This window comes from Scyliorhinus canicula, chromosome 5, assembly GCF_902713615.1.
Source record: "Scyliorhinus canicula chromosome 5, sScyCan1.1, whole genome shotgun sequence".
Classification (NCBI taxonomy): Eukaryota; Metazoa; Chordata; class Chondrichthyes; order Carcharhiniformes; family Scyliorhinidae; genus Scyliorhinus; species Scyliorhinus canicula.
Genome location: NC_052150.1, coordinates 152,867,777 through 152,889,336, shown reverse-complemented (window position 1 = coordinate 152,889,336; position 21,560 = coordinate 152,867,777).

Below are 21,560 nucleotides of genomic sequence, written 5' to 3'. Positions count from 1 at the left end.
TTGGAACTCATCCCCAGCTCACAAATTAAATGTGACAACTTGGGTCAAAGTATCTTTATCAATAATTTAACTGCAGAATCAGTGGCATTAGCAAGTCTGGTGCAAGATCACATTAAATACCAGTTGTGAACTAACAGGAGTGGCACACTGGGTTACCTACCAATATTGAACTATTGGTACCAATTTAATGTGTGAATAAAAAATGTCAACCTTTCATTAATAGCTGTACACTGAAGATATGTATATCTTTATATATATGTGTGTGTGTATATATAAATACCAATAGAAAGGTATAAAGTACCAGTGGTAGCAATGTGCAGCTATAGAAATAGTCCTTCTGTGTCTATACAATGAAAATTAGAAATTCACAACATCAGTTTACTGGGAAGATGAAGACACTAAGGCCTTGAAATTTGGCAGTATTCAAAACCGGGCACGATTCCAGCATTACATTGTGACACCGCGCCAGAGCTAAGAGACCTGAGGACCGAACTAAATTTATCCTCAGGCCCCATCATAATAATTCAAGCTGAAGCAGTAACTAATCAGGTTCCCCGTCTGATACGTTAGATGAAAGGGGGTGCATGGGGCTCAGGGCATAGAAGCAGGATTAAACTATTTGGCTTACTGAGCAAGCTCTGCCATTCCAAGAAGAACACAGTTGGTATTCCACCTTAGCTTTCCTTCCTGCACTCCACCATATCTCTGATTCCCAAGTGTCCAATAATCTATTGTTTGCTGACTTGAATGACCGAGCATCCACAGCTCTCTACGGCAGAGAATTACAACTCTTCAGGGGAAGAAAACTTTCCTCATCTCAGTTTGAAATGGCTGACCCTTTTTTCTGAGAAGGCGAACCTTAATTATAGAAAGCCAAACAGGGGAAATATCTGGAAATTGAGAATCTTGTCAAAAAGAAAAAAGATGCATATGTGAGGTACAGACAACTAAAAACAAATCAAGCACTTGAGGAATACAAGGAAAGTAGAAAAGAGCTCAAGCAGGGAGTTAGGATGGCAACAAGGGGTCCCAAAATGTCCGTGGCAGACAGGATTAAGGAGAATCCCAAGGCATTTTATACATATATTCGGAACAAGAGGGTAGCTAGAAAAAGAGTTGGCCCACTCACGGACAAAGGAGGGAAATTATGTGTAGAACCAGAGGAAGTAGCTATGAGGAGAGATTGAATAAACTGGGATTGTTCTCCCGAGAGAGACGGAGGCTGAGGGGCGACCTGATAGAAGTTTTTTAAATTCTTAGGGGTATAGACAGGGTGAACAGTTGGAGGTTTTTTCCCAGGGTGGAAATGACAATTACAAGGGGGCACAAGTTCAAGTTGGAAAGGTTCAGTGGAGATGTGTTGGGGAAGTTTTTTTTAGCAGAGGGTGGTGGTGGCCTGGAATGCACTGCCAAGTGAGGTGGTTGAGGCAGATACATTAGCAACCTTTAAGACTTATCTGGATAGGCACATGAACAGTATAGAAGGAAACAGGCGGTTGGTCTAGATCGGACATGTGATCGACGTAGGAGGGCCGAAGGGCCTGTTCCTGTGCTGCATTGTACTTTGTTCCTTGTTCTGATCAGGATTAAATAACATCTGCCACAGCCCTGCCCATCTGACCAACCCACATCTTCCTGTAAGCTATGACCCTCTTGATGTACCATCAATTGAACGTGAGACGAGTTGCTGTACAAAAGTATGGCTTTAATCAGCTAGATATTAGCCCTGCGGTCGATTACAGTTTATGGACGACCGCCGAGAGTACTAGGTATTTATACCGCGCCCTGGAGGCGGGGTTAACTCAGCCTCTCGACCAATCGGGGAGCCGTCACCTGACTGGTCTCAACCAATCGGTCGAGAGGCACATGACCGACCAGGGCCAATGGTAAGCCGGTGTTCTGCACCAATAGCAGGCAGCTATGCTAATCATACCACCACATTCACCCTTTGCGGAGAAACAAGCCAGGAGGGGGGGTGTCAACGAGAGCTGGGGGTGGGAGAACTGGTGGTATGAGTAGAAGTGAGAGAAGGAAAAAAAATGTATCCTTGGCTTCCCATTGGCCCAGACATTTAAAAACAGTACATACTGTCCATACAAGGTCCATTGTGGTGTTGAAAGATAAATGGATTCGATCAGCCTTTTCGTTGCCCGTGACATCCTGGCAGACCCCCACAGTGGAGTTGGTGATGTTGGTTCAGCCGATGGTGGTGGTTCCGCTGATGTCCTGGACTCCGGGAGCGATGGTCCTTGAACTGTCTCCGTAACCCGGGCTGGTGATGGAGACGCCATGGATGGGGGAGGGGTGGCCTGGGTGGGGCGCTGGGGGAAAAAGAACAGGGGGGGGGATCTGTGGTGAAGGGGGTGAGGACCGCAAACCGGCGGGTGCCAGGTCCCGGAGGGAGACCGTGTCCTGCCGACCGTCGGGGTACTCCACATACGCATACTGAGGGTTAGCGTGGAGTAACTGGACTTGTTCCACCAACGGATCGGACTTGTGCACCCGCACATGCTTCCGGAGCAAGATGGGTCCAGGGGCGGCCAGCCACGCCGGGAGAGGGGATCCGGAGGACGACTTTCTGGGGAAAACAAGAAGACGTTCATGAGGTGTCTGATTTGTTGTGATACAGAGGAGTGAGCGGATAGAATGTAGGGCATCGGAGATAACCTCTTGCCATCGGGAAATCGGGAGATCTCTGGACCGGAGGGCCAGTAGTATGGTCTTCCAGATGGTACCATTCTCCCGCTCGACCTGTCCGTTACCCCAGGGGTTATAGCTAGTCGTCCTGCTAGAGGCAATGCCCCTGTTGAGCAGGAATTGACGCAGCTCGTCGCTCATAAATGAGGACCCCCGATCGCTATGTATGTATGCGGGGTAGCCGAACATGGAGAAGATGGAGAGGAGGGCCTTAATGACGGTCGATGTGGTCATGTCGGGGCAGGGAATGGTGAAGGGGAAGCGGGAGTGTTCATCGATTACCGTCGGGAAATAAATGTTGCGGTTGCTAGAGGGAAGGGGCCCATTGAAGTCAATGCTGAGACGTTCGAAGGGGCGGGATGCTTTGATCAGATGCGTGCGCTCGGGGCGGTAGAAGTGCGGTTTGCACTCTGCGCAGATGTGGCAGTCACGGGTTACTGTCCTGACTTCCTCGATGGAGAAGGGCAGGTTGCAGGCCTTTATGAAATGGTAGAAACGGGTCACCCCTGGATGGCAGAGGTCCGCGTGGAGGGAGCAGAGGCGGTCTATCTGCGCGCTGGCGCAGGTACCGCGAGACAGGGCATCAGGAGGCTCATTGAGCTTCCCAGGACGATACAAGATATCATAGTTGTACGTGGACAACTCGATCCGCCACCGTAAGATCTTGTCATTCTTAATCTTGCCCCTCTGTGCATTATCGAACATGAAGGCCACTGACCGTTGGTCTGTGAGGAGGGAAAACTTCCTGCCAGCCAAATAGTGCCTCCAATGTCGCACAGCTTCGACTATGGCCTGTGCTTCCTTTTCCACTGAGGAGTGGCGGAGTTCGGAAGCCTGGAGGGTTCTGGAGAAGAAGGCCACGGGTCTGCCCGCTTGGTTCAGGGTAGCCGCCAGAGCTACTTCTGATGCGTCGCTCTCGACCTGGAAGGGGAGGGACTCGTCGATGGCGCGCATCGTGGCCTTTGCGATGTCTGCTTTGATGCGGCTAAAGGCCTGGCAGGCCTCTGACGATGGCGGGAAGGGCGTGGAATGAATGAGGGGACGGGCCTTGTCGGCGTAATTGGGAACCCATTGGGCGTAGTAAGCAAAGGAACCCAGGCAGCGTTTGAGGGATTTGAGGGTATTGGGGAGAGGGAGTTCCATCAGGGGGCGCATGCGTTCGGGGTCGGGGCCTATCACTCCGTTACGCACTATGTAGCCGAGGATGACTAGACGGTCGGTGCTAAACACGCACTTATCCTTATTGTAAGTTAGGTTAAGGAGTTTTGCGGTTTGGAGGACTTTTCGGAGGTTGGTGTCATGGTCCTGCTGGTCATGGCCGCAGATGGTGACATTATCGAGATACGGGAAGGTAGCCCGTAATCCGTACTTGTCGACCATTCGGTCCATCTCCCGTTGGAAGACCGAGACCCCATTTGTAACACCGAATGGAACCCTAAGGAAGTGGTAGAAGCGCCCATCAGCCTCGAACGCGGTGTACTTGCGGTCACTCGCGCGGATGGGGAACTGGTGACAGGCGGACTTGAGGTCCACAATGGAGAAGACTTTGTATTTCGCAATCTCGTTTACCATGGCGGAAAAAGGGGGACAGGATACGCGTCCAGTTGCGTAAACTGGTTGATGGCCTGGCTGTAGTCGATGACCATCCGGTTTTTCTCCACAGTCCGGACCATCAGCACTTGGGCTCGCCAGGGACTGTTGCTGGCGTCGATGACCCCTTCCTTCAGCAACCTCTGGACCTCGGACCTGATGAAGGTCCAGTCCTGGGCGCTGTACTGTCTGCTCCGGGTCGCGACAGGTTTGCAATCGGGGGTGAGATTAGCAAACAAGGAGGGGGGTCCACTTTGAGGGACGCGAGGCTGCAGACAGTGAGGGGGGTATAGGGCCGCCGAATTGGAAGGTCAAGCTCTGCAGGTTGCACTGGAAGTCCAGTCCTAGGAGTGCCGGTGCGCAAAGGTCAGGGAGGACAAGGAGTTTATAATTTTTTTAAACCTTCCCTTGGACCGTGAGGTCCGCGATGCAGCAGCCGGTGATGTGGACGGAGTGCGAACCTGAGGCTAACCCGATTTGTGTTTTACAGGATGGACAGGGAGCGCTCAGCATCTTACCGTGTCAGGGTGTACGAAGCTTTCCGTGCTCCCGAAGTCCAGCAGGCAGTCCGTCTCGTGCCCGTTGAGGTGGATTAGCATTGTCGTTTTGGCGAGCGTGCGTGGACGTGACTGGTCGAGCTGAATGGCCGCGAGCCGTGGAGAAGATCCATCGTCGTAGTCGTCGCCGGCCGAGTAGGTGCTGGCAGGATCTTGTGTGCCAGTCCAGGATGGCGGTGCCCAGGATCCGCACGTGGAGTCGGTGCCCCAAGATGACGGTGCCTAGGACCCGCACGTGGCGTCCGGGGCCCAAGATGGCGGAGCCCGCGGGACCCTCGTGGGTGCTGGGGGCGGGGTTAGCGGTGCCGGGGGGCCGATCGGAGCGGCTGAGAGCGGGGGCAGAGAGGCGCGCAGGCTGGGCGCAGGGGCCCGGGGGCGGGGGGGGGGGGGGAGATTGGCGCGGTGCGCTGGAAGGGGCCGGAAAGGCCCGGAGGGGGGGATCCCCGGCACAGCAGCGACCGATTTGGTCTGGCAGGCAGACGAAAAATGGCCCTTCTTCCCGCAGCTCCTACAAAGGGCGGAACGGGCCGGGCAGCACGGGCGAGGGTGTTTGGTGAACCCACAGAAGTAGCAGCGGAGCCCCGCGGACTTGTCGGAGCGTCTCGCGGCGCAGGCCTGAGGGGGGTCGGGAGCGGCGGATGGCGGTGGGGAAGCGTGCCAGGAGGCCCAGGGGGCTGCAGCGTGGCTGGGGACATAGGCGCAGGCGTTTAAGTAGGCGACCTCCAGGGAGGTGGAGAGAGTCCGTGCCTCAGTTAGGCTGAGGTCGTCTTTTTCCAGCATCCGCTGGCGGATAGCGGCAGACTGCATCCCAGCCACGTAAGCATCTCTAATCAGAAGTTCCATGTGCTCCGTGGCTGAAACTTGGAGGCAGGTGCAATTCCTCCCCAGGACAGCGAGGGCCTGGTAAAAATCGTCTAAGGACTCACCGGGGAACTGTTGTCTGGTATCCAGCAGATGTCGGGCGAACACTCGGTTTACCGGCTTAAGAAACTGTCCTTTCAGCTTATCCATGGCCGCGTCGTAATCTTTTTCCTCCCCTATTATCGCGTAGGCCGCCATGCCCACGCTGGAATGGAGAATATGAAGTTTCTGTGCCATGGTGGAGGGGCTGCTTGCGGACGCCAGGTAACCATCGAAACACGCCAGCCAATGTTTGAAGATTTCCGATGCGTTCTGAGTTTGCAGGCTGATGCGGAGGCATTCGGGCTTGATCCGGAGCTCCATCTTCAAAATTCTAGCTGATTAAATTGATGTACCATCAATTGAACGCGAGACGAGTTGCTGTACAAAAGCATGGCTTTAATCTGCTAGATGTTAGCCCTGCGGTCGATTACTGTATATGGACGACCGCCGGGAGTACTGGGTATTTATACCCCGCCCTGGAGGTGGGGTTAACTCAGCCTCTCGACCAATCGAGGAGCCGTCACATGACTGGTCTCAACCAATCGGTCGAGAGGCACATGATCGACCAGGGCCAATGGTAAGCCGGTGTTCTGCACCAATGGCAGGCAGCTATGCTAATCATACCACCACACCTCTTCTTCACTGTTAACCACCCTACCAATCTTGGTGTTGCCTGCAAACTTATTTATCATTCCCCCATATTCCCATCTATATCATTTATATATATATAAATATAAAACAAACAATAAGGGACCCAGCACTGATTCCTGTGGTATGCCACTGGACACCGGCCTCCAGTTACACAAACAGCCTTCTACCACCACACTTTGTGTCCTATTTCTAAGCCAATTTTGGATCCATCTCAACAGGTTTCCTTGAATTCCATGTGCTTCAACCTTCCCAATCAGTCTCCCATGTGCAACCTTTGCAAAGGCTTTGCTAAAATCCATATAAACTACATCAACTGCACTTCCTTCATCCACACACTCAGTCACTTTATTAAAAATTCTATCAAATTTGTTAGGCATGACCTCCCTCTGACAAAGCCATGCTGAATATCCCTAATCAACCCTGCCTTTCCAAGTGGAAATTCACTCTCTCCTTCAGAATTTTCTCCAATAGTTTCCCTACCACTGACGTGAGGCTCACCGGTCTGTAATTCCCTGGTTTATCTATCCCACCCTTCTTGAAAAGTGAAACAACATTAGCTGTTCTCCAGTCCTCTGGCACTTTCCCCGGGGTCAGAGAGGAATTAAACACTTGTGTCAGAGTGGTTATCACTGTTGCTTCACAGCATCGGGGACCCGGGTTCGATACCCAGCTTGGGTCACTGTCTGTGCGGAGACTGCAAGTTCTCCCTGTGTCTGTGTGGGTTTCCTCCGGGTGCTCCAGTTTCCTCCCACAAAATCCCAAAAGGCATACTTGTTAGGTGAATTAGACATTCTAAATTCTCTCTCAGTTTACCCGAACAGGCGCCTGAGTGTGGCGACTGGGGTATTTTCACACTATTTCATAGCAGTGTTAATATAAGCCTACTTGTGCCACTAATAATGATCATTAATTGATTTCTTAAGGGCGGCGTGTGGCGCAGTGGTTACACTGGGACTGCAGCGATGAGGACCCGGATTCGAATCCCAGCCCAGGGTCACTGTCCGTGTGCAGTTTGCACATTCTCCCCATGTCTGCGTGGGTTTCACCTTCACAACCCAAAAGATGTGCAGGTTAAGTGGATTGGCCACGCTAAATTGCCCCTTAATTGGAGAAAAAAATAATTGGGTACTCTAAATTTAAAAAGAAAATTAATTGATTTCTTAATGAATAATTCAACACCACTTCGCTTTTTGCTAATTTGGTCATTTCCAATCCATGGCAACTGTTGTAGAATGGAAGGAACTCTGCAAGGTCGAAATGATTGCATCTGCCGGGCGAAATTCTCCGAAGACCTGCATGACGCCCGTTTCCGGCGGGCAAAAGCGGTGCGGATGATTCCGGCGTCGGGGCCTTCTTTTAAACCGTTAATCTCCGTTCCCGAAAGGGCCAGCAGCGGACTGACACTGTTTGCGTCAGTTCCACCCGCTGCGGAAGTGGCGCGTTGAGAGAGAGAGAGGGGACGGGTACCGGCGTTGAGAGAGAGGAGGGGGTGTACCGGCGTTGAGAGAGAGAGGGGACGGGTACCGGCGTTGAGAGAGGGGGGGGTGTACCGGCGTTGAGAGAGAGGGGGGGACGGGTACCGGCGTTGAGAGAGAGGGGGTGGGGGGGTACCGGCATTGAGAGAGAGGGTGGGTACCGGCGTTGAGAGAGAGGGGGGGTACCGCCGTTGAGAGAGGGGGGGGTACCAGCGTTGAGAGAGAGGGGGGGTACCGGCGTTGAGAGAGAGGGGGGGGTACCGGCGTTGAGAGAGAGGGGGGGGTGTACCAGCGTTGAGAGAGAGGGGGGGTACCGCCGTTGAGAGAGGGGGGGGTACCAGCGTTGAGAGAGAGAGGGGGGGTGTACCGGCGTTGAGAGAGAGGTGGGGGGTGTACCGGCGTTGAGAGAGAGGGGGGGACGGGTACCGGCGTTGAGAGAGAGGGGGGGGACGGGTACCGGCGTTGAGAGAGAGGGGGGGGGGGTGTACCGGCGTTGAGAGAGAGGGGGGGGTTTACCGGCGTTGAGAGAGAGGGGGGGGTACCGGCGTTGAGAGAGAGAGGGGGGGGATGGGTACCGGCGTTGAGAGAGGGGGGGGTACCAGCGTTGAGAGAGAGGGGGGGTACCGCCGTTGAGAGAGAGGGGGGGGTACCGGCGTTGAGAGAGAGAGGGGGGGTGTACCGGCGTTGAGAGAGAGGGGGGGTACCGACGTTGAGAGAGAGAGAGGGGGGGTGTACCGGCGTTGAGAGAGAGGGGGGGTACCGGCGTTGAGAGAGGGGGGGTACCGCCGTTGAGAGAGGGAGGGGATACCAGCCGGGCCGGAGATTTGTGGAAAGTAAAAATTAAATGACATCCCGCCGGCGCCAGCTGTTCTCCGAGGCTGCCGGCGGGATTTGCACAACGCCGGGAGCAGGAATAACACCGCCGCCGGCCGATTCTCCGACCCTGCGTGGGGTCGGTGAATTTTGCCCGCCATCTCTAGAGACACTTATTTTATAGCCTTGGAATGTAGGCCAATGGGTACAGGAGATTTGTTGGCTTTTAGTCCCACTAAGTTCTTCAGTACTATTTCTTTTAATTCGGCCCTGAGTACAGAATGTAGTTCTGGAAGAGAGGAAAGGAGATTGGGATGGTTCTCAGTTGTTTTGTGTAGCCCAGAGCCATGGTCTTGTTCCTTCTAATGGCACTTGAAGCTTTCATCCAAAAAGTTGTGTTTGATGTGAGAAACCTGTAGCAGTCCCTTTAAGAACTGTTGTTTAAGCTGCTCAAAGCCCGACAGTAGTAGTCAAAGCTTACACAGTGCAAACGCTGGCTAGCCAATCTCGTCTGATATGGATGCAGGAGCCCTCGTTTCAATATTGAAATGAAGTCTGCACCTATCGGGGCCATCGAAATTAAAAACGTCACCCAATTTAGTGGTGTGTCAAACAGCATTACTGTTGTTTCTGTTTTATATCTATAAATCAGGCACAACAATGTTGAATTTGGGTCTCTAAACACTACTCTAGGCAATCATGAAATTGCACCAAAAGTCCACTTGAAATTGCCCTGCTAATGTTTCACTGAAATCATTTGCATAACCACAAACAGAAAATCTTCCATGAAACAGCACAATGAGGCAATGTAACAGAATATAATTGTTTCTTGTCTTTCTGTTACAAAGTATCTCTCGGTGTATTTAGTAGTGGTAGCTATTTGCACAGTTACTCATACAGCTGAAAATGGGTTGAACATCACAAATAAGCATTATTGATATGGCGATCCGGTCCGATTTAAAATCATGGAATTACTTAAAAGAAATGTACTGAGCCAGTTTATAGTTTCATTGCTGCACACCCCTTACCATTCAAATGCATTACCATCATTGGTAATCACTCAACAACCACCATCCGCAAGTTCCCCTCCAAGCCACATGCCATCCTGACTTTGAACCTATTCACCATTCTTTACTGTCACTGGGTCAAAATCCTGGAACACCCCGTCATCTCCCTCCACCACCTACCACCCCCTCCACCAATCCCCACCCTCACCTGTGGGTGTATCTAAACCACATGGACTGCAGTGGTTCAAGAAAACGGCTCACCACCAACTTCTCAAGAGCAATTAGGGATGAGCAATAATTACTGGCCTAGCCTGTGATGCTCACGTCTCATGACATAGATACATAGAAGATAAGAGCAGGAGGAGGCCTTTTCTGCACTTGTTGGCGGCATTTTAAGAATATATGCATCTGAACCCCCAAGTCTCTTTGGACATCGACTGTACCTAACCTATTTCCATTGTAAAAGTACTCTGCTCTGTCCTTTTTGGGTCCAAAATGGATTATCTCACACTTGCTTACATTGAACTCCATCTGCCACCATTTTGCCCATTGACCTAGTTTGTCAATATCTCCTTGCAATTTTATGCTGCTATCTAGGCTGTCTACAATGCCACCTAACTTATATCATTAGCAATTTGGATATCTGATTTTCTATGTCATTCTCAGGAAAGACAGGTTTGGTTTATGTTTGGGCGTCATACACTTCCATTTAAATTTCCCCAAACGTTTGTGCTGGTTCAGTGAAAAACTGGATTTTGGATACAAGATCATCAGAACCAAGTCGAAACTCCACACTGTAAACTGAAATAGAAACAATTCATAAAAATGGGGGGAACCCATGCCTTTAGTTAATATCTTCAATAGCTATGCAAGACTGCTATGATTCCTAAATATGTAAATAGGGGCATGATTCTCAGAACAGTGTCTAGGTGTGGCCAGGTAATTCGTAAAGTTTTCTGAACTTTAGATAGAATCCCAATGGACGTAATTGTTTTATTGGAAAGTTAAAATAAAATTGGTATTGCAAACATGACTGGATTAAATTTGCATAATATATTCCGAATATTATTAATATTGTCACGGTAAAGGTTTAAGATTAAAAGGCAACAGAAGCAACTGGAAAAGCTGAGGACAGAACCAGGTCTTTTCTCTATTCTTAAGCTGTTCAATGTTCTTGTAATAAGTAAATGGAAAAAAAGATATTTTTAATAAAGTGTAACTCCTGAAGTATACAACAATACAAATGTATTGGTTCAATAATGGCTTTTAATGTAAAACTTTCTGAATTAGCCTTTCAGCATCACGTTCAGTCTAGAAGCAGTTGCATCTTGGCATTCATGCTTAAGACTTCCTGCACACTTTAGAAAAATAATCTGCATGTGGAACACGCTGTCAGGTATGCATTTAGTTAAAACGTACCCTGCAAAACTCACCTGCAGGGCAAGAGCACAATTACATAACAGAAGGATAAGTGTTGCAGCCAGTACAGTTGGTTCAATACCAGATAATTTTTCCTTTCTTCCTCTCTCCATTTCCTCCTCAAGAAATCTGTAAATCCACGCGCAATACAAGAACACCTCTGTACCAAGCAGATAACAACCTGTACAAGCCAAGCTTGCTGTGAATTGGTGCTGATAGGCCTGCATTGCAAGGCTTTTATTAAATGCTAATGGCAAGAAGCATTTTCCTAGCCAAAAAACTGCAGTAGATCTGTCTAGGTCCATTATGACTGATATTTGCTTGTAAGTACACACAGCACTTGTACGTTGCTCCTTATCTACCATGGTGCAGGAAGCTGACCTACATTCCATATAACAAAATATGATGCACAAACATGTTGAATATAATTTCTCATTTCAAGTTGAAAACAGTGTGGCAAAATAGGATTGACTTAAATCCAATAAAAAGTGGTTACTTCTACATGAAAATGTTCATTTTTCCCAATGAAATGATTTGTCTTGTGGCAGAACAAAGCTTGCTGAGAAACATATGCTTGGCACTGATGGATTGGATTTATGTATAACAGAATTACAGATAGTAAGAATGTATTGTACCTTTATTTAGTGGGGACTATAGCCCGAACCTATTACTGTGATATTAATGTCTCATAGTAAGATTGACTCTCTTAAATGAAATAGGTTTGTTCTGTCTTTAAATAGTGTAATATAGGTGTCACGCAAGAATAGAAAGTGCAGAGACTGTGATGTGAAATAATAATCTGTTTTTTTCTGTGATGGAGCAGTTATGACACTTGAATGTTTGTGAATCCTAAAAATTGTCTCAGTTTTGATATTGGCAACAATTTTGATACTGGCAATATATTTGGTAATCTGATTTCAGAAAAAAAAACATTAAATGTAGTAATGCCACTCACTGCACCATGGGAGCTGAAATAATTTATATATATTAATTAGAAACAAACCCACCAGTATGAATGCTGCCTTGAGTTCATGCTTGGGATTTCAGAAAGAAACATTGCTGTAGATATTAATTCCAATGGTCTCCGGCTCAAAAGAAAGTACAGCAAAAATGAGGGGCTGGATTCTCTGTTCCTGAGGCTAAGTGCCGGTATGAATGGAAAATCCGTGGGAGTTTCACGACAGAAAAATCGGCGCGTACCCTTCACCAATTTTGGTACCGGTGAGGGCCTAGCAGCGGCACTGAGTGAAACTCCTGCGGATCACGGCGAAAACGGCCAGAGAAGCGGCAGGTCCTGGGCCGCGCACTCGCAGGGCTGACGACCTGCACCGGCAGCACCGTAAAACATGGCACCGGCCGTGCTTGAACCCTAACCCGCCAATCGCGACCCCACAGCCCACCCCCTGGCCACCCCTCACCAGTCCCCCCAACCCTAGCTGAAGCTCCCCCGGCCAGCAGTACGGATCCCGGATGAGTGTGGCGGCGCTGGAAACCGTCCTCAGCCGGCACGCCGCGTTCCCAACCGTTGTGACCACGTGTGGCCCGCGTCATCGGAAACGCGGCTCATCGGGGGCGGAACATCGCGGGTGGGCCGGCCGATGACGTGCCAACGGCATTGAAACGGCACGGGGTGTGCGTCACGATGGCGCCGTTTTGGAACATGGCGGACTGGCACCGGCCCAGATTACGGCGTCAGAATCCATTTCAGCCATGGAGTATCCAGCCCGGGGTATTTTGGCCCACTGCAACCGTTGTGTTTGTTCTCCTCTAAATAATTCAATTTTCCTGTCTTTCCCTCCCTTACCATATATACTGTCAGCTTTGAAGTGTTATAAATATGGCAATAAATCCAATTCACCTAAATACTGGAGATGAATGAAGGCATTGCACATATACAAGTGAAGTGTCAGCAAAACAAAACTTCCTGCTCTCAGTTTACTTTAGCATTTAATTAATTAGCTGTCGCCTCGTGTGAACGGTGCCAAAAGAGGATCATTTTAGTTATCGTCTAGCTTTCAAGTGCAACAGTTCAAAATTCCAAGTTGTTGCAGACGTAAAACTTAATAAAAATAGTTGCATTCCTATGGTCATTAAAGTGAGAATGTTGATCCTGGGAACAAAAGATTTTAGACATGAACGATTGGATTTTCCAGGAAGGTGGGAAGCCAATTAGGCTGGTTAAGGCTCCAATGAGGGGTGATTTTTGCAGTGGTGAACAGCTCCCCAATGCATTCAGAGACCAGCAGTTCATTACCGGTCACCTCTGTGCTGCAGACTGGGAGGTCCTCAGAACCGAAGGTTCCATGTACCAATGACAGGGGCACATGGAAGAGGGCTGCAATCGCTGTAGACAGGCAATGGGCTAGTATTGAAAGAAATAATACATGGTTCATTATAAATTTACATTCCTTTGAGGCACAAAAAACCCAACAGGAAAAGTGATCCAACCATGGCTAACAAGAGAGGCGAAAAATTGCATTTGGTCAAAGGAAGAGGCTTGCAAAGTTGCTAAAAAGAGGAGAAAACCAGACGATTGAGAACATGTTAGAATTCAGCAAAGGAGAAACAAGAAATGGATAATGAAAAGGAAAACAGGGTAGGAAAGTAAACTGGCTAGAGACATAAAAACGGACTGCGAAAACTTCTATCATTATGTCAAAAGCAAAAAATTAGCAATGACAAATGTGGGCTCATTACAAGCAAAGACAGGAGAATTTATAGTGGGGAATAAGGAAATGGCAGAGAAAATAAATAAGTATTTTGGGTGGGATTCTCTGATTGCCGACGCCAAAATCGGGAAAAGCGGTTTGGTGGAGAATAGCTTACGACGCTAAAATTGGTGTAGGTGCCGGTTTGACGCCAAATCGGGATTCTCCGGCACACCAAAAATGCCGTAAATAAGTCGCTCGCCGCGCAGGGTAAAAGTACAGTAGGTATCTCATTAGCAGGCCTGACATCCTATTCTCCAGGACTTCCAAGATTCACCGCCTCCGAAGGGCCGCTTTCTCGCCGGCGTCGTTCACTTGTGGTTTTAAAAATCAGCATCCTGGCTGCTGAACGAGAGCGAGGAAATAGGAAATGGTGCGCGGAGTGACTGTAGGCTGCAGGTCCGGACCCCGGCCATGCTGCTGGGGTCAGGGGTGGGGGGCGGGGTCCCATGCCAGGACCAAGGGATGGGAGGAGAGGGGGGGGGCGAGCAGCCGGGTTGCCCCCTCACGGGACTGGGGTGAAGCCCAGGCACCGACCGCCATGAGGGCAGGCATCTTACTGCGCACCCACCCCAGCCCCTGGCTCTACACAGTGGCACCGCCCATATGGGTGCGCCCACCCTTTCACCACACCCCCTCGCCACAACGCACCCCACCCTCCCTGGCCCAAAACACCCTGCCCAACCGGCAGCCACCCACCGGGGGCCACCCAGGGCCACATCCAAGGCAGCCCCCATTGAGGGCAGTGCCAGCCAACGGTACCCCTGGCAGCAGGGATGGGCACCAGGACCAGGGACACCGACCGGGCCGGATACCGATGGGGAAGAGGTGCGGGTGTGGGGGAGGGGCATGCATGGGCGGAGCCCGTAGTGTCAACCTGACTGGGCACAGGAGTGTGCGACATGCTAATATGTTGGCCATCCATCCCCTGCAGACAATGGCATTTGGACATCAACCTGTGATGCTGGCCGCTGATGATGGCCGCAGCCCTATGAGATGCCCTGCGGCCACGTCAGTGGGGGACGGTCAGAGAGGAGGGGAAGCTGCAGCAGCGGAACGGCCAGGAAAGGGGCAGATGGTGGCCACTCTAGCTGGAAGGCCAGCTGGAGGGCACTGCCTGACATTCGAGAACCTGCCGGACCGGGCATGCCGTCGGAGACAGTGGATGATGGCACACCTGGCACCGCAAAGGTATGGAGGAGGACATTCGCTCCCAGTGGCCGTCAAGGTGACGGTAACCCTGAACCTCTATACCACGGGGTCCTTCCAGTCACCGAGTGGAGACATGTCTGGGATCTCACAGACCTCGGTGCACAGGTGCATCCGAGCCATCACAGAGGCCCTATATGCCCAAGCGCCTCAATACATCTAGTTCCATCTGGACTGAGTCCACCGGGATGCCCGGGCAGCAGGGTCCGCTGCCATCGCCGGGATGTCCCGGTCCAGGGGGCGAGAGACGGGATGCATGTCGCCCTACGGGCACCGGCGGATAACAGGCCGCTGTACACAAACCGAAAAGGGTACCACTCGATGAACATGCAGCTGGTCTGTGACCATCAGCTCTGCGCCCGATACCTGGGCAGCGTACAGGACTCCTTCATCCTAGCACACTTGGTGATCCCTGACATGTTCAAGGCCCCCCCCCCCCCCACGCCCTCCCCCCCCCCCCCCCCCCCCCCCCACATGCCCACAGACCGATGTGGAGACCCAGTACAATGACGCCCATACAGCAACCAGGCATGTGGTTGAGCGGTGCTTCAGCATCCTGAAGATGTGCTTCAGGTGCCTGGACCACACTGAAGGGGCCCTCCAGTATGAGGCTGAGAGGCTCGCCCGCATCATGGTGGCCTGCTGCATCCTCCACAATATAACACAGCAGAGGAGTGATGTGCTGCAGGAGAAGGATATGGAGGAAGGGCAGGCCTCGACCTACGAACAGGATGCGGGGAGGAGGGACTATGAGCAAATCATGGGGCCTGGGCAGGCAGGGGAGGCCACACAGCATTATCACCAAGGCCAGCGGGCACAGGAAGCCCTGATTGCCTCATGGTTCACCAGCTAGGAAGGAGAGGCTGGGAAGGTGGAGGGACATTGCTGGCCAGGGACATGGACACCACATCCCAGACCCACACCCACTCACCTCCCACGCTGGTGGTTAACGGTGGTTACAGTTTTTTATTGTGCGGAAATATATAAACAGTCTGTGCCCTAGCCCCTATTATTAAACTGTGCCCTGCACCCATGCCAACTTAACTTGTGTTATATTATCTTGTGTAATATATGTTATTCATTTGCTTCTTTCCAAGATGATCCTGTACTCGATGTTCATTCAAAGTCTTCAATTAAAGCAAATTGTTTATTGAGTTACATTAACACATTAACTGTGAGTTTATGCTCTCTTCAACAAACTATAGATTAAATTAACACGGATAAATATATGTTAATTATAGAACATAGAACAGTACAGCACAGTACAGGCCCTTCCTGGCCCACGGTGTTGTGCTGACCATTTATCCTAATCTAAGGTCAACCTAACCTACACCCCTTCAATTTACTGCTGTCCATGTACTTGTCTAAGAGTCGCTTAAATGTCCCTAATGACTCTGACTCCACCACCTCTGCTGGCAGTGCATTCCACGCACCCACCACTCTCTGTGTAAACAACCTACCTCTGACATCTCCACTATACCTTCCTCCAATCATCTTAAAACTATACCCCCTCGTGACATCCATTTCTGCCCTGGGAAAAAGTCTCTGGCTATCCACTCTATCCATGCCTCTCATCACCTTGTACACCTCTATCAAGTCACCTCTCTTCCTTCTTCGCTCCAGTGAGAAAAGCTCTAGCTCCCTCCATCTTTCTTCATCTTTCTCCAAGGCATCCACATCCTTCCTATAATGAGGCAACCAGAACTGGACACAATATTCCAAGTGTGGTCTAACTAGGGTCTTATAAAGCTGCAGCTTTATAAATTAACAACATGATTAACAATGGTTAACAACACCTTAACTCTGAGCTATCTCTCTTTACCTCTGGTTACCCATCACTCCAAACATGAAGAGACGCGAGCTCGGCTTGATCGTGCCTTTTATAGCCATCTCTAGTGCTGCCATCTAGTGGTTACCTAGCTGTTACTTCTGTATATCAACCCTTTATATACATACATATATGCAGATCACTACAACTGGTGTCTAACTCTCTGGCCTTACAGGCCCTAACACTACACCTAGGTAGTTCCCCAGACTGTACAGCAGGAGTGCAGATAGTCTGCTGTGACTCCTGCCCTGCGACAAGGGTCCCAGATAGCATGGTGCTGCCCTGATCTGCTCACTGCCCACCAGAGCACCAGGGACAGGAGTGGGAGAGTCGAAGGTACTGCGTTGTTCCGGCACCTGCCCTGTGCGAGTCACCGGCACGGGCCCCATCACCTCCTCCTCCCTCGGGGTGCCCAATGGCCCCCGGACGACTCCATGGGACGGGTGTGTGAGCGGAGCCATCTCCTGAGGACGCTCCACCACCACCTGGTACTGCCAGTCCTGGAGGCCCACTCTGGTCTCGACAGGGGTCTGCATGCTCGCAGCCATGGAGTACAGGGAATGGACCATCTCTGTCTGGGACTGCACCACATCACGCTGCAACTGTGCCACCACCCTGAGGGGCTGAACCACATTAGCCAGTGACTGGGCCACCTCCCTCTGGGACTGGGCCACCCTGCCCAGTGACTGCGCAACGCCGGCCTGCGCCTTGGCAATGCCGCCGACATTCCCAGCCATGGACTACTGTGACTGCGCCATGCTGAGGAGCACTGCTGCAATGTCCAGGTGAGAGGACAGCCCTGTCCTGGGCCTCAGCCCCCAGGCCTACAGAATGCACCAGCCTTGGACACGCTGACCCATAGCCAACACCATTGCCCCAATGCCTCCACCGCAGGCGCCATCCGTACAGTATCAGCCTGGGTGGCACACATGATTGGCACCAAACTCTGCTCCTGCCTGCAGATGGTCCCTGGGTCTCTGACTCTGACCATGGCTGGCACTGGATGTTCCAGAAGACCTGGACCCGTCTGGACGGCAGCTGATTCCTGGGGCCGAATCGACGGGACATTGGACAATGCAGGGACAGATAGGGTACAGCTTGCAAATATACAAAGCCTGCAGCCCAGATGTTGCATTGGAACATAGCAAATAGATGCAGGAGGAGGCCATTCAGACCTTCGAGTCTGCTGTGTCATTCACTCTCTCGACCACCGGCGACAACAGCAGCGATACCTTCACCAGCCAAAGAGAGGACCATCCACGCCATCCACAAAGGGACAGCATCTGGGGACACAGACAACCAGCAACAGACATCCAGCACTGCCAGGCAACAGATTCCAGATGAGGCCATGTCTGCTCTGTACTTGCCAGTCACCTGGACGTGACGTGAGGATCGTTCTTGTGTGTTAGTTTAGAGTTCAACTCGTATGTGTGTTTTAACTTTGTGTGTGTTGAATAAACTATTATCGTGTTAAACAGCTTGTGTGGTCATTTATCCACCGTATACGGGTTAAAGACACACTGGTTTAGAAGGTACAGCAAGGGTGAGGGGGGTGCATTGAGGGGAGTGAGGGGTGTGGGGGGTGAGGGGTGACGGGGGTGCGGGCTGAGGAGTGTGGGGGGTGCGGGCTGAGGGGGGTGCAGGCTGAGGGGGGTACAGGCTGAGGGGGGAGAGGGGTGTGGTGGGTGAGGGGTGACGGGGGTGCGGGCTGAAGAGTGTGGGGGGTGCGGGCTGAGGGGGGTGCAGGGTGAGGGGGGTGGGGGATGCAGGCTGGGGGGGTGCGTGCTGAGGGGGGTGGGGAATGCAGGCTGGGGGGGTGAGGGGGGTGCGTGCTGAAGGGTGTGGGGGTGCGGGCTGAGGGGGGTGAGGGGGGTGCGTGCTGAGGGGTGTGGGGGTGTGGGCTGAGGGGAGTGAGGGGGGTGCGTGCTAAGGGGGGTGAGGGGTGAGGGAGGTGCGGGCTGAGGGGGGTGAGGGGGGTGGGTCCTGAGGGGTGTGGGGGGTGTGGGCTGAGGGGGGTGGGGGATGCGGGCTGAGGGGGGGTGAGGGGGTGCGTGCTGAGGGTTGTGGGGGTGTGGGCTGAGGGGGTAAGGGGGGTGCGTGCTGAGGGGGGTGAGGGGTGAGGGGGATGCGTGCTAAGGGGGGTGAGGGGGGTGCGGGCTGAGGGGTATGGGGGGTACGGTCTGAGGGAGGTGAGGGGGGTGCTAGCTGAGGGGTGTGGGGGGTGTGTGCTGAGGGGGGTGAGGGGGGTGCGTGCTGAGGGATGTGGGGGGTGCGGGCTGGGGGGGTGCGGGCTGAGGGGTGTGGGGGGTGCGGGCTGAGGGGGTGGGGGATGCGGGCTGAGGGGGGTGCGGGCTGAGGGGGGTGAGGGGGTGCATGCTGAGGGGGGTGAGGGATAAGGGGGGTGCGTGCGAAGGGGGGTGAGGGTGGTGCGGGCTGAGGGGTGTGGCGGGGTGAAGGCTGAGGGGGGTGAAGGGTGATGGGGGTGCGGGCTGAGGGGGTGAGCGGGGTGCGTGCTGAGGGGGGTGCGGGCTGAGGGGGTGAGCAGGGTGCGTGCTGAGGGGGTGAGGGGGGTGCGGGCTGAGGGGGGTGAGGGGGGGTGCGGGCTGAGGGGGTGAGGGGGGTGCGTGCTGAGGGGGTGAAGGGTGAGGGGGCTGCAGGCTGAGGGGGGTGAGGGGGTTGCGGGCTGAGGGGGTGAGGGGGGTGCGGAGTGTGGGGGGTGAAGGGTGAGGGGGGTGCGGGCTGAGGGGTTGAGGGGGGTGCGTGCTGAGGGAGTAAAGGGTGAGGGGGTGCAGGCTGAGGGGGGTGAGTGGGTGCAGGCTGAGGGGGGTGAAGGGTGAGGGGGATGCGGGCTGAGGGGGGTGAGGGGGGGTGCAGGCTGAGGGGTGTGGGGGGTGCAGGCTGAGGGGGGTGAAGGGTGAGGGGGATGCAGGCTGGGGGGTTGAGGGGGTGCAAGCTGAGGGGGGTGAAGGGTGAGGGGGTGAGGGGGGTGCAGGCTGAGGGGGGTGAAGGGTGAGGGTGGTGCGGGCTGAGGGGGGGTGAGGGGGGTGCGGGCTGAGGGGGGTGAGGGGGGTGCGTGCTGAGGAGTGTGGGGGGTGTGGGCTGAGGGGGGTGGGGGATGCGGGCTGAGGGGGGTGGGGGATGCGGGCTGAGGGGGTAAGGGGGGTGCGTGCTGAGGGGGGTGAGGGGTGAGGGGGATGCGTGCTAAGGGGGGTGAGGGGGGTGCGGGCTGAGGGGTATGGGGGGTACGGTCTGAGGGAGGTGAGGGGGGTGCTAGCTGAGGGGTGTGGGGGGTGTGTGCTGAGGGGGGTGAGGGGGGTGCGTGCTGAGGGGTGTGGGGGGTGCGGGCTGAGGGGGGTGCGGGCTTAGGGGTGTGGGGGGTGCGGGCTGTGGGGGGTGGGAGATGCAGGCTGAGGGGGGTGCGGGCTGAGGGGGGTGAGGGGGTGCATGCTGAGGGGGGTGAGGGATAAGGGGGTGCGGGCTGAGGGGTGTGGGGGGTGAAGGCTGAGGGGGGTGAAGGGTGATGGGGGTGCAGGCTGAGGGGGGTGAGCGGGGTGCGTGCTGAGGGGGGTGCGGGCTGAGGGGGTGAGCGGGGTGCGTGCTGAGGGGGTGAGGGGGGTGCGTGCTGAGGGGGTGAAGGGTGAGGGGGCTGCAGGTTGAGGGGGGTGAGGGGGTTGCGGCTGAGGGGGTGAGGGGGGTGCGGGCTGAGGGGGGTGCGGAGTGTGGGGGGTGAAGGGTGAGGGGGGTGCGGGCTGAGGGGGGTGAGGGGGGTGCGGGCTGAGGGGGTGAGGGGGGTGCGTGCTGAGGGAGTAAAGGGTGAGGGGGTACAGGCTGAGGGGGTGAGGGGGTGCAGGCTGAGGGGGTGAAGTGTGAGGGGGATGCGGGCTGAGGGGGGTGAGGGGGGGTGCAGGCTGAGGGGTGTGGGGGGTACAGGCTGAGGGGGGTGAAGGGTGAGGGGGATGCGGGCTGCGGGGGTGAGGGGGGTGCAGGCTGGGGGGGTTGAGGGGGTGCAAGCTAAGGGGGGTGAAGGGTGAGGGGGTGAGGGGGGTGCAGGCTGAGGGGGGTGAAGGGTGAGGGTGGTGCGGGCTGAGGGGGGGTGAGGGGGGTACGGGCTGAGGGGGGTGAGGGGGGTGCGGGCTGAGGGGGGGTGAGGGGGGTGCGGGCTGAGGGGGGGTGAGGGGGTGTGGGCTGAGGGGGCGAAGGGGGTGTGGGCTGAGGGGGGTGAGGGGTGTGGGGGGGGGGGGGTACACATGTGTCATGGGGATCCACAACTAAGCCGGGTCTCACATGCTCGCCCATCGCTGACCTCCACTTCGGTGACCTCCCTTTCTCCGGGCTGCCAGCCACGTCCAGTGCCCTCTGCCCCTATGCTCGAACATGGTGAGGGCCGCAGATCTGCTGGTCCCCCTACAGTCATCTCCCGCTCCCGGAAGTTGTGTGTGGCCTTCTCCTGGATAGGGTGGTGAACACAAACAATGACACTGTTAGACGTTCCAACCCATGCAGACCAGGGGTTGGGTAGATAGTGTCCTCAGTGGCCAGGGCACCCAGCCATGGCGGGGGTTCGGCTGTCCCCGGGTGGGGGGAGTAGGTGTGTGGGACGGGTGTGTGCCAACTTACTCTGGTTGCTCTGAGGAGGTTGTGGAGTTTTTTCCGGCACTGCTGGCCACTCCGAGTGACATTGCCCACGGCGCTGACTGCCTCTG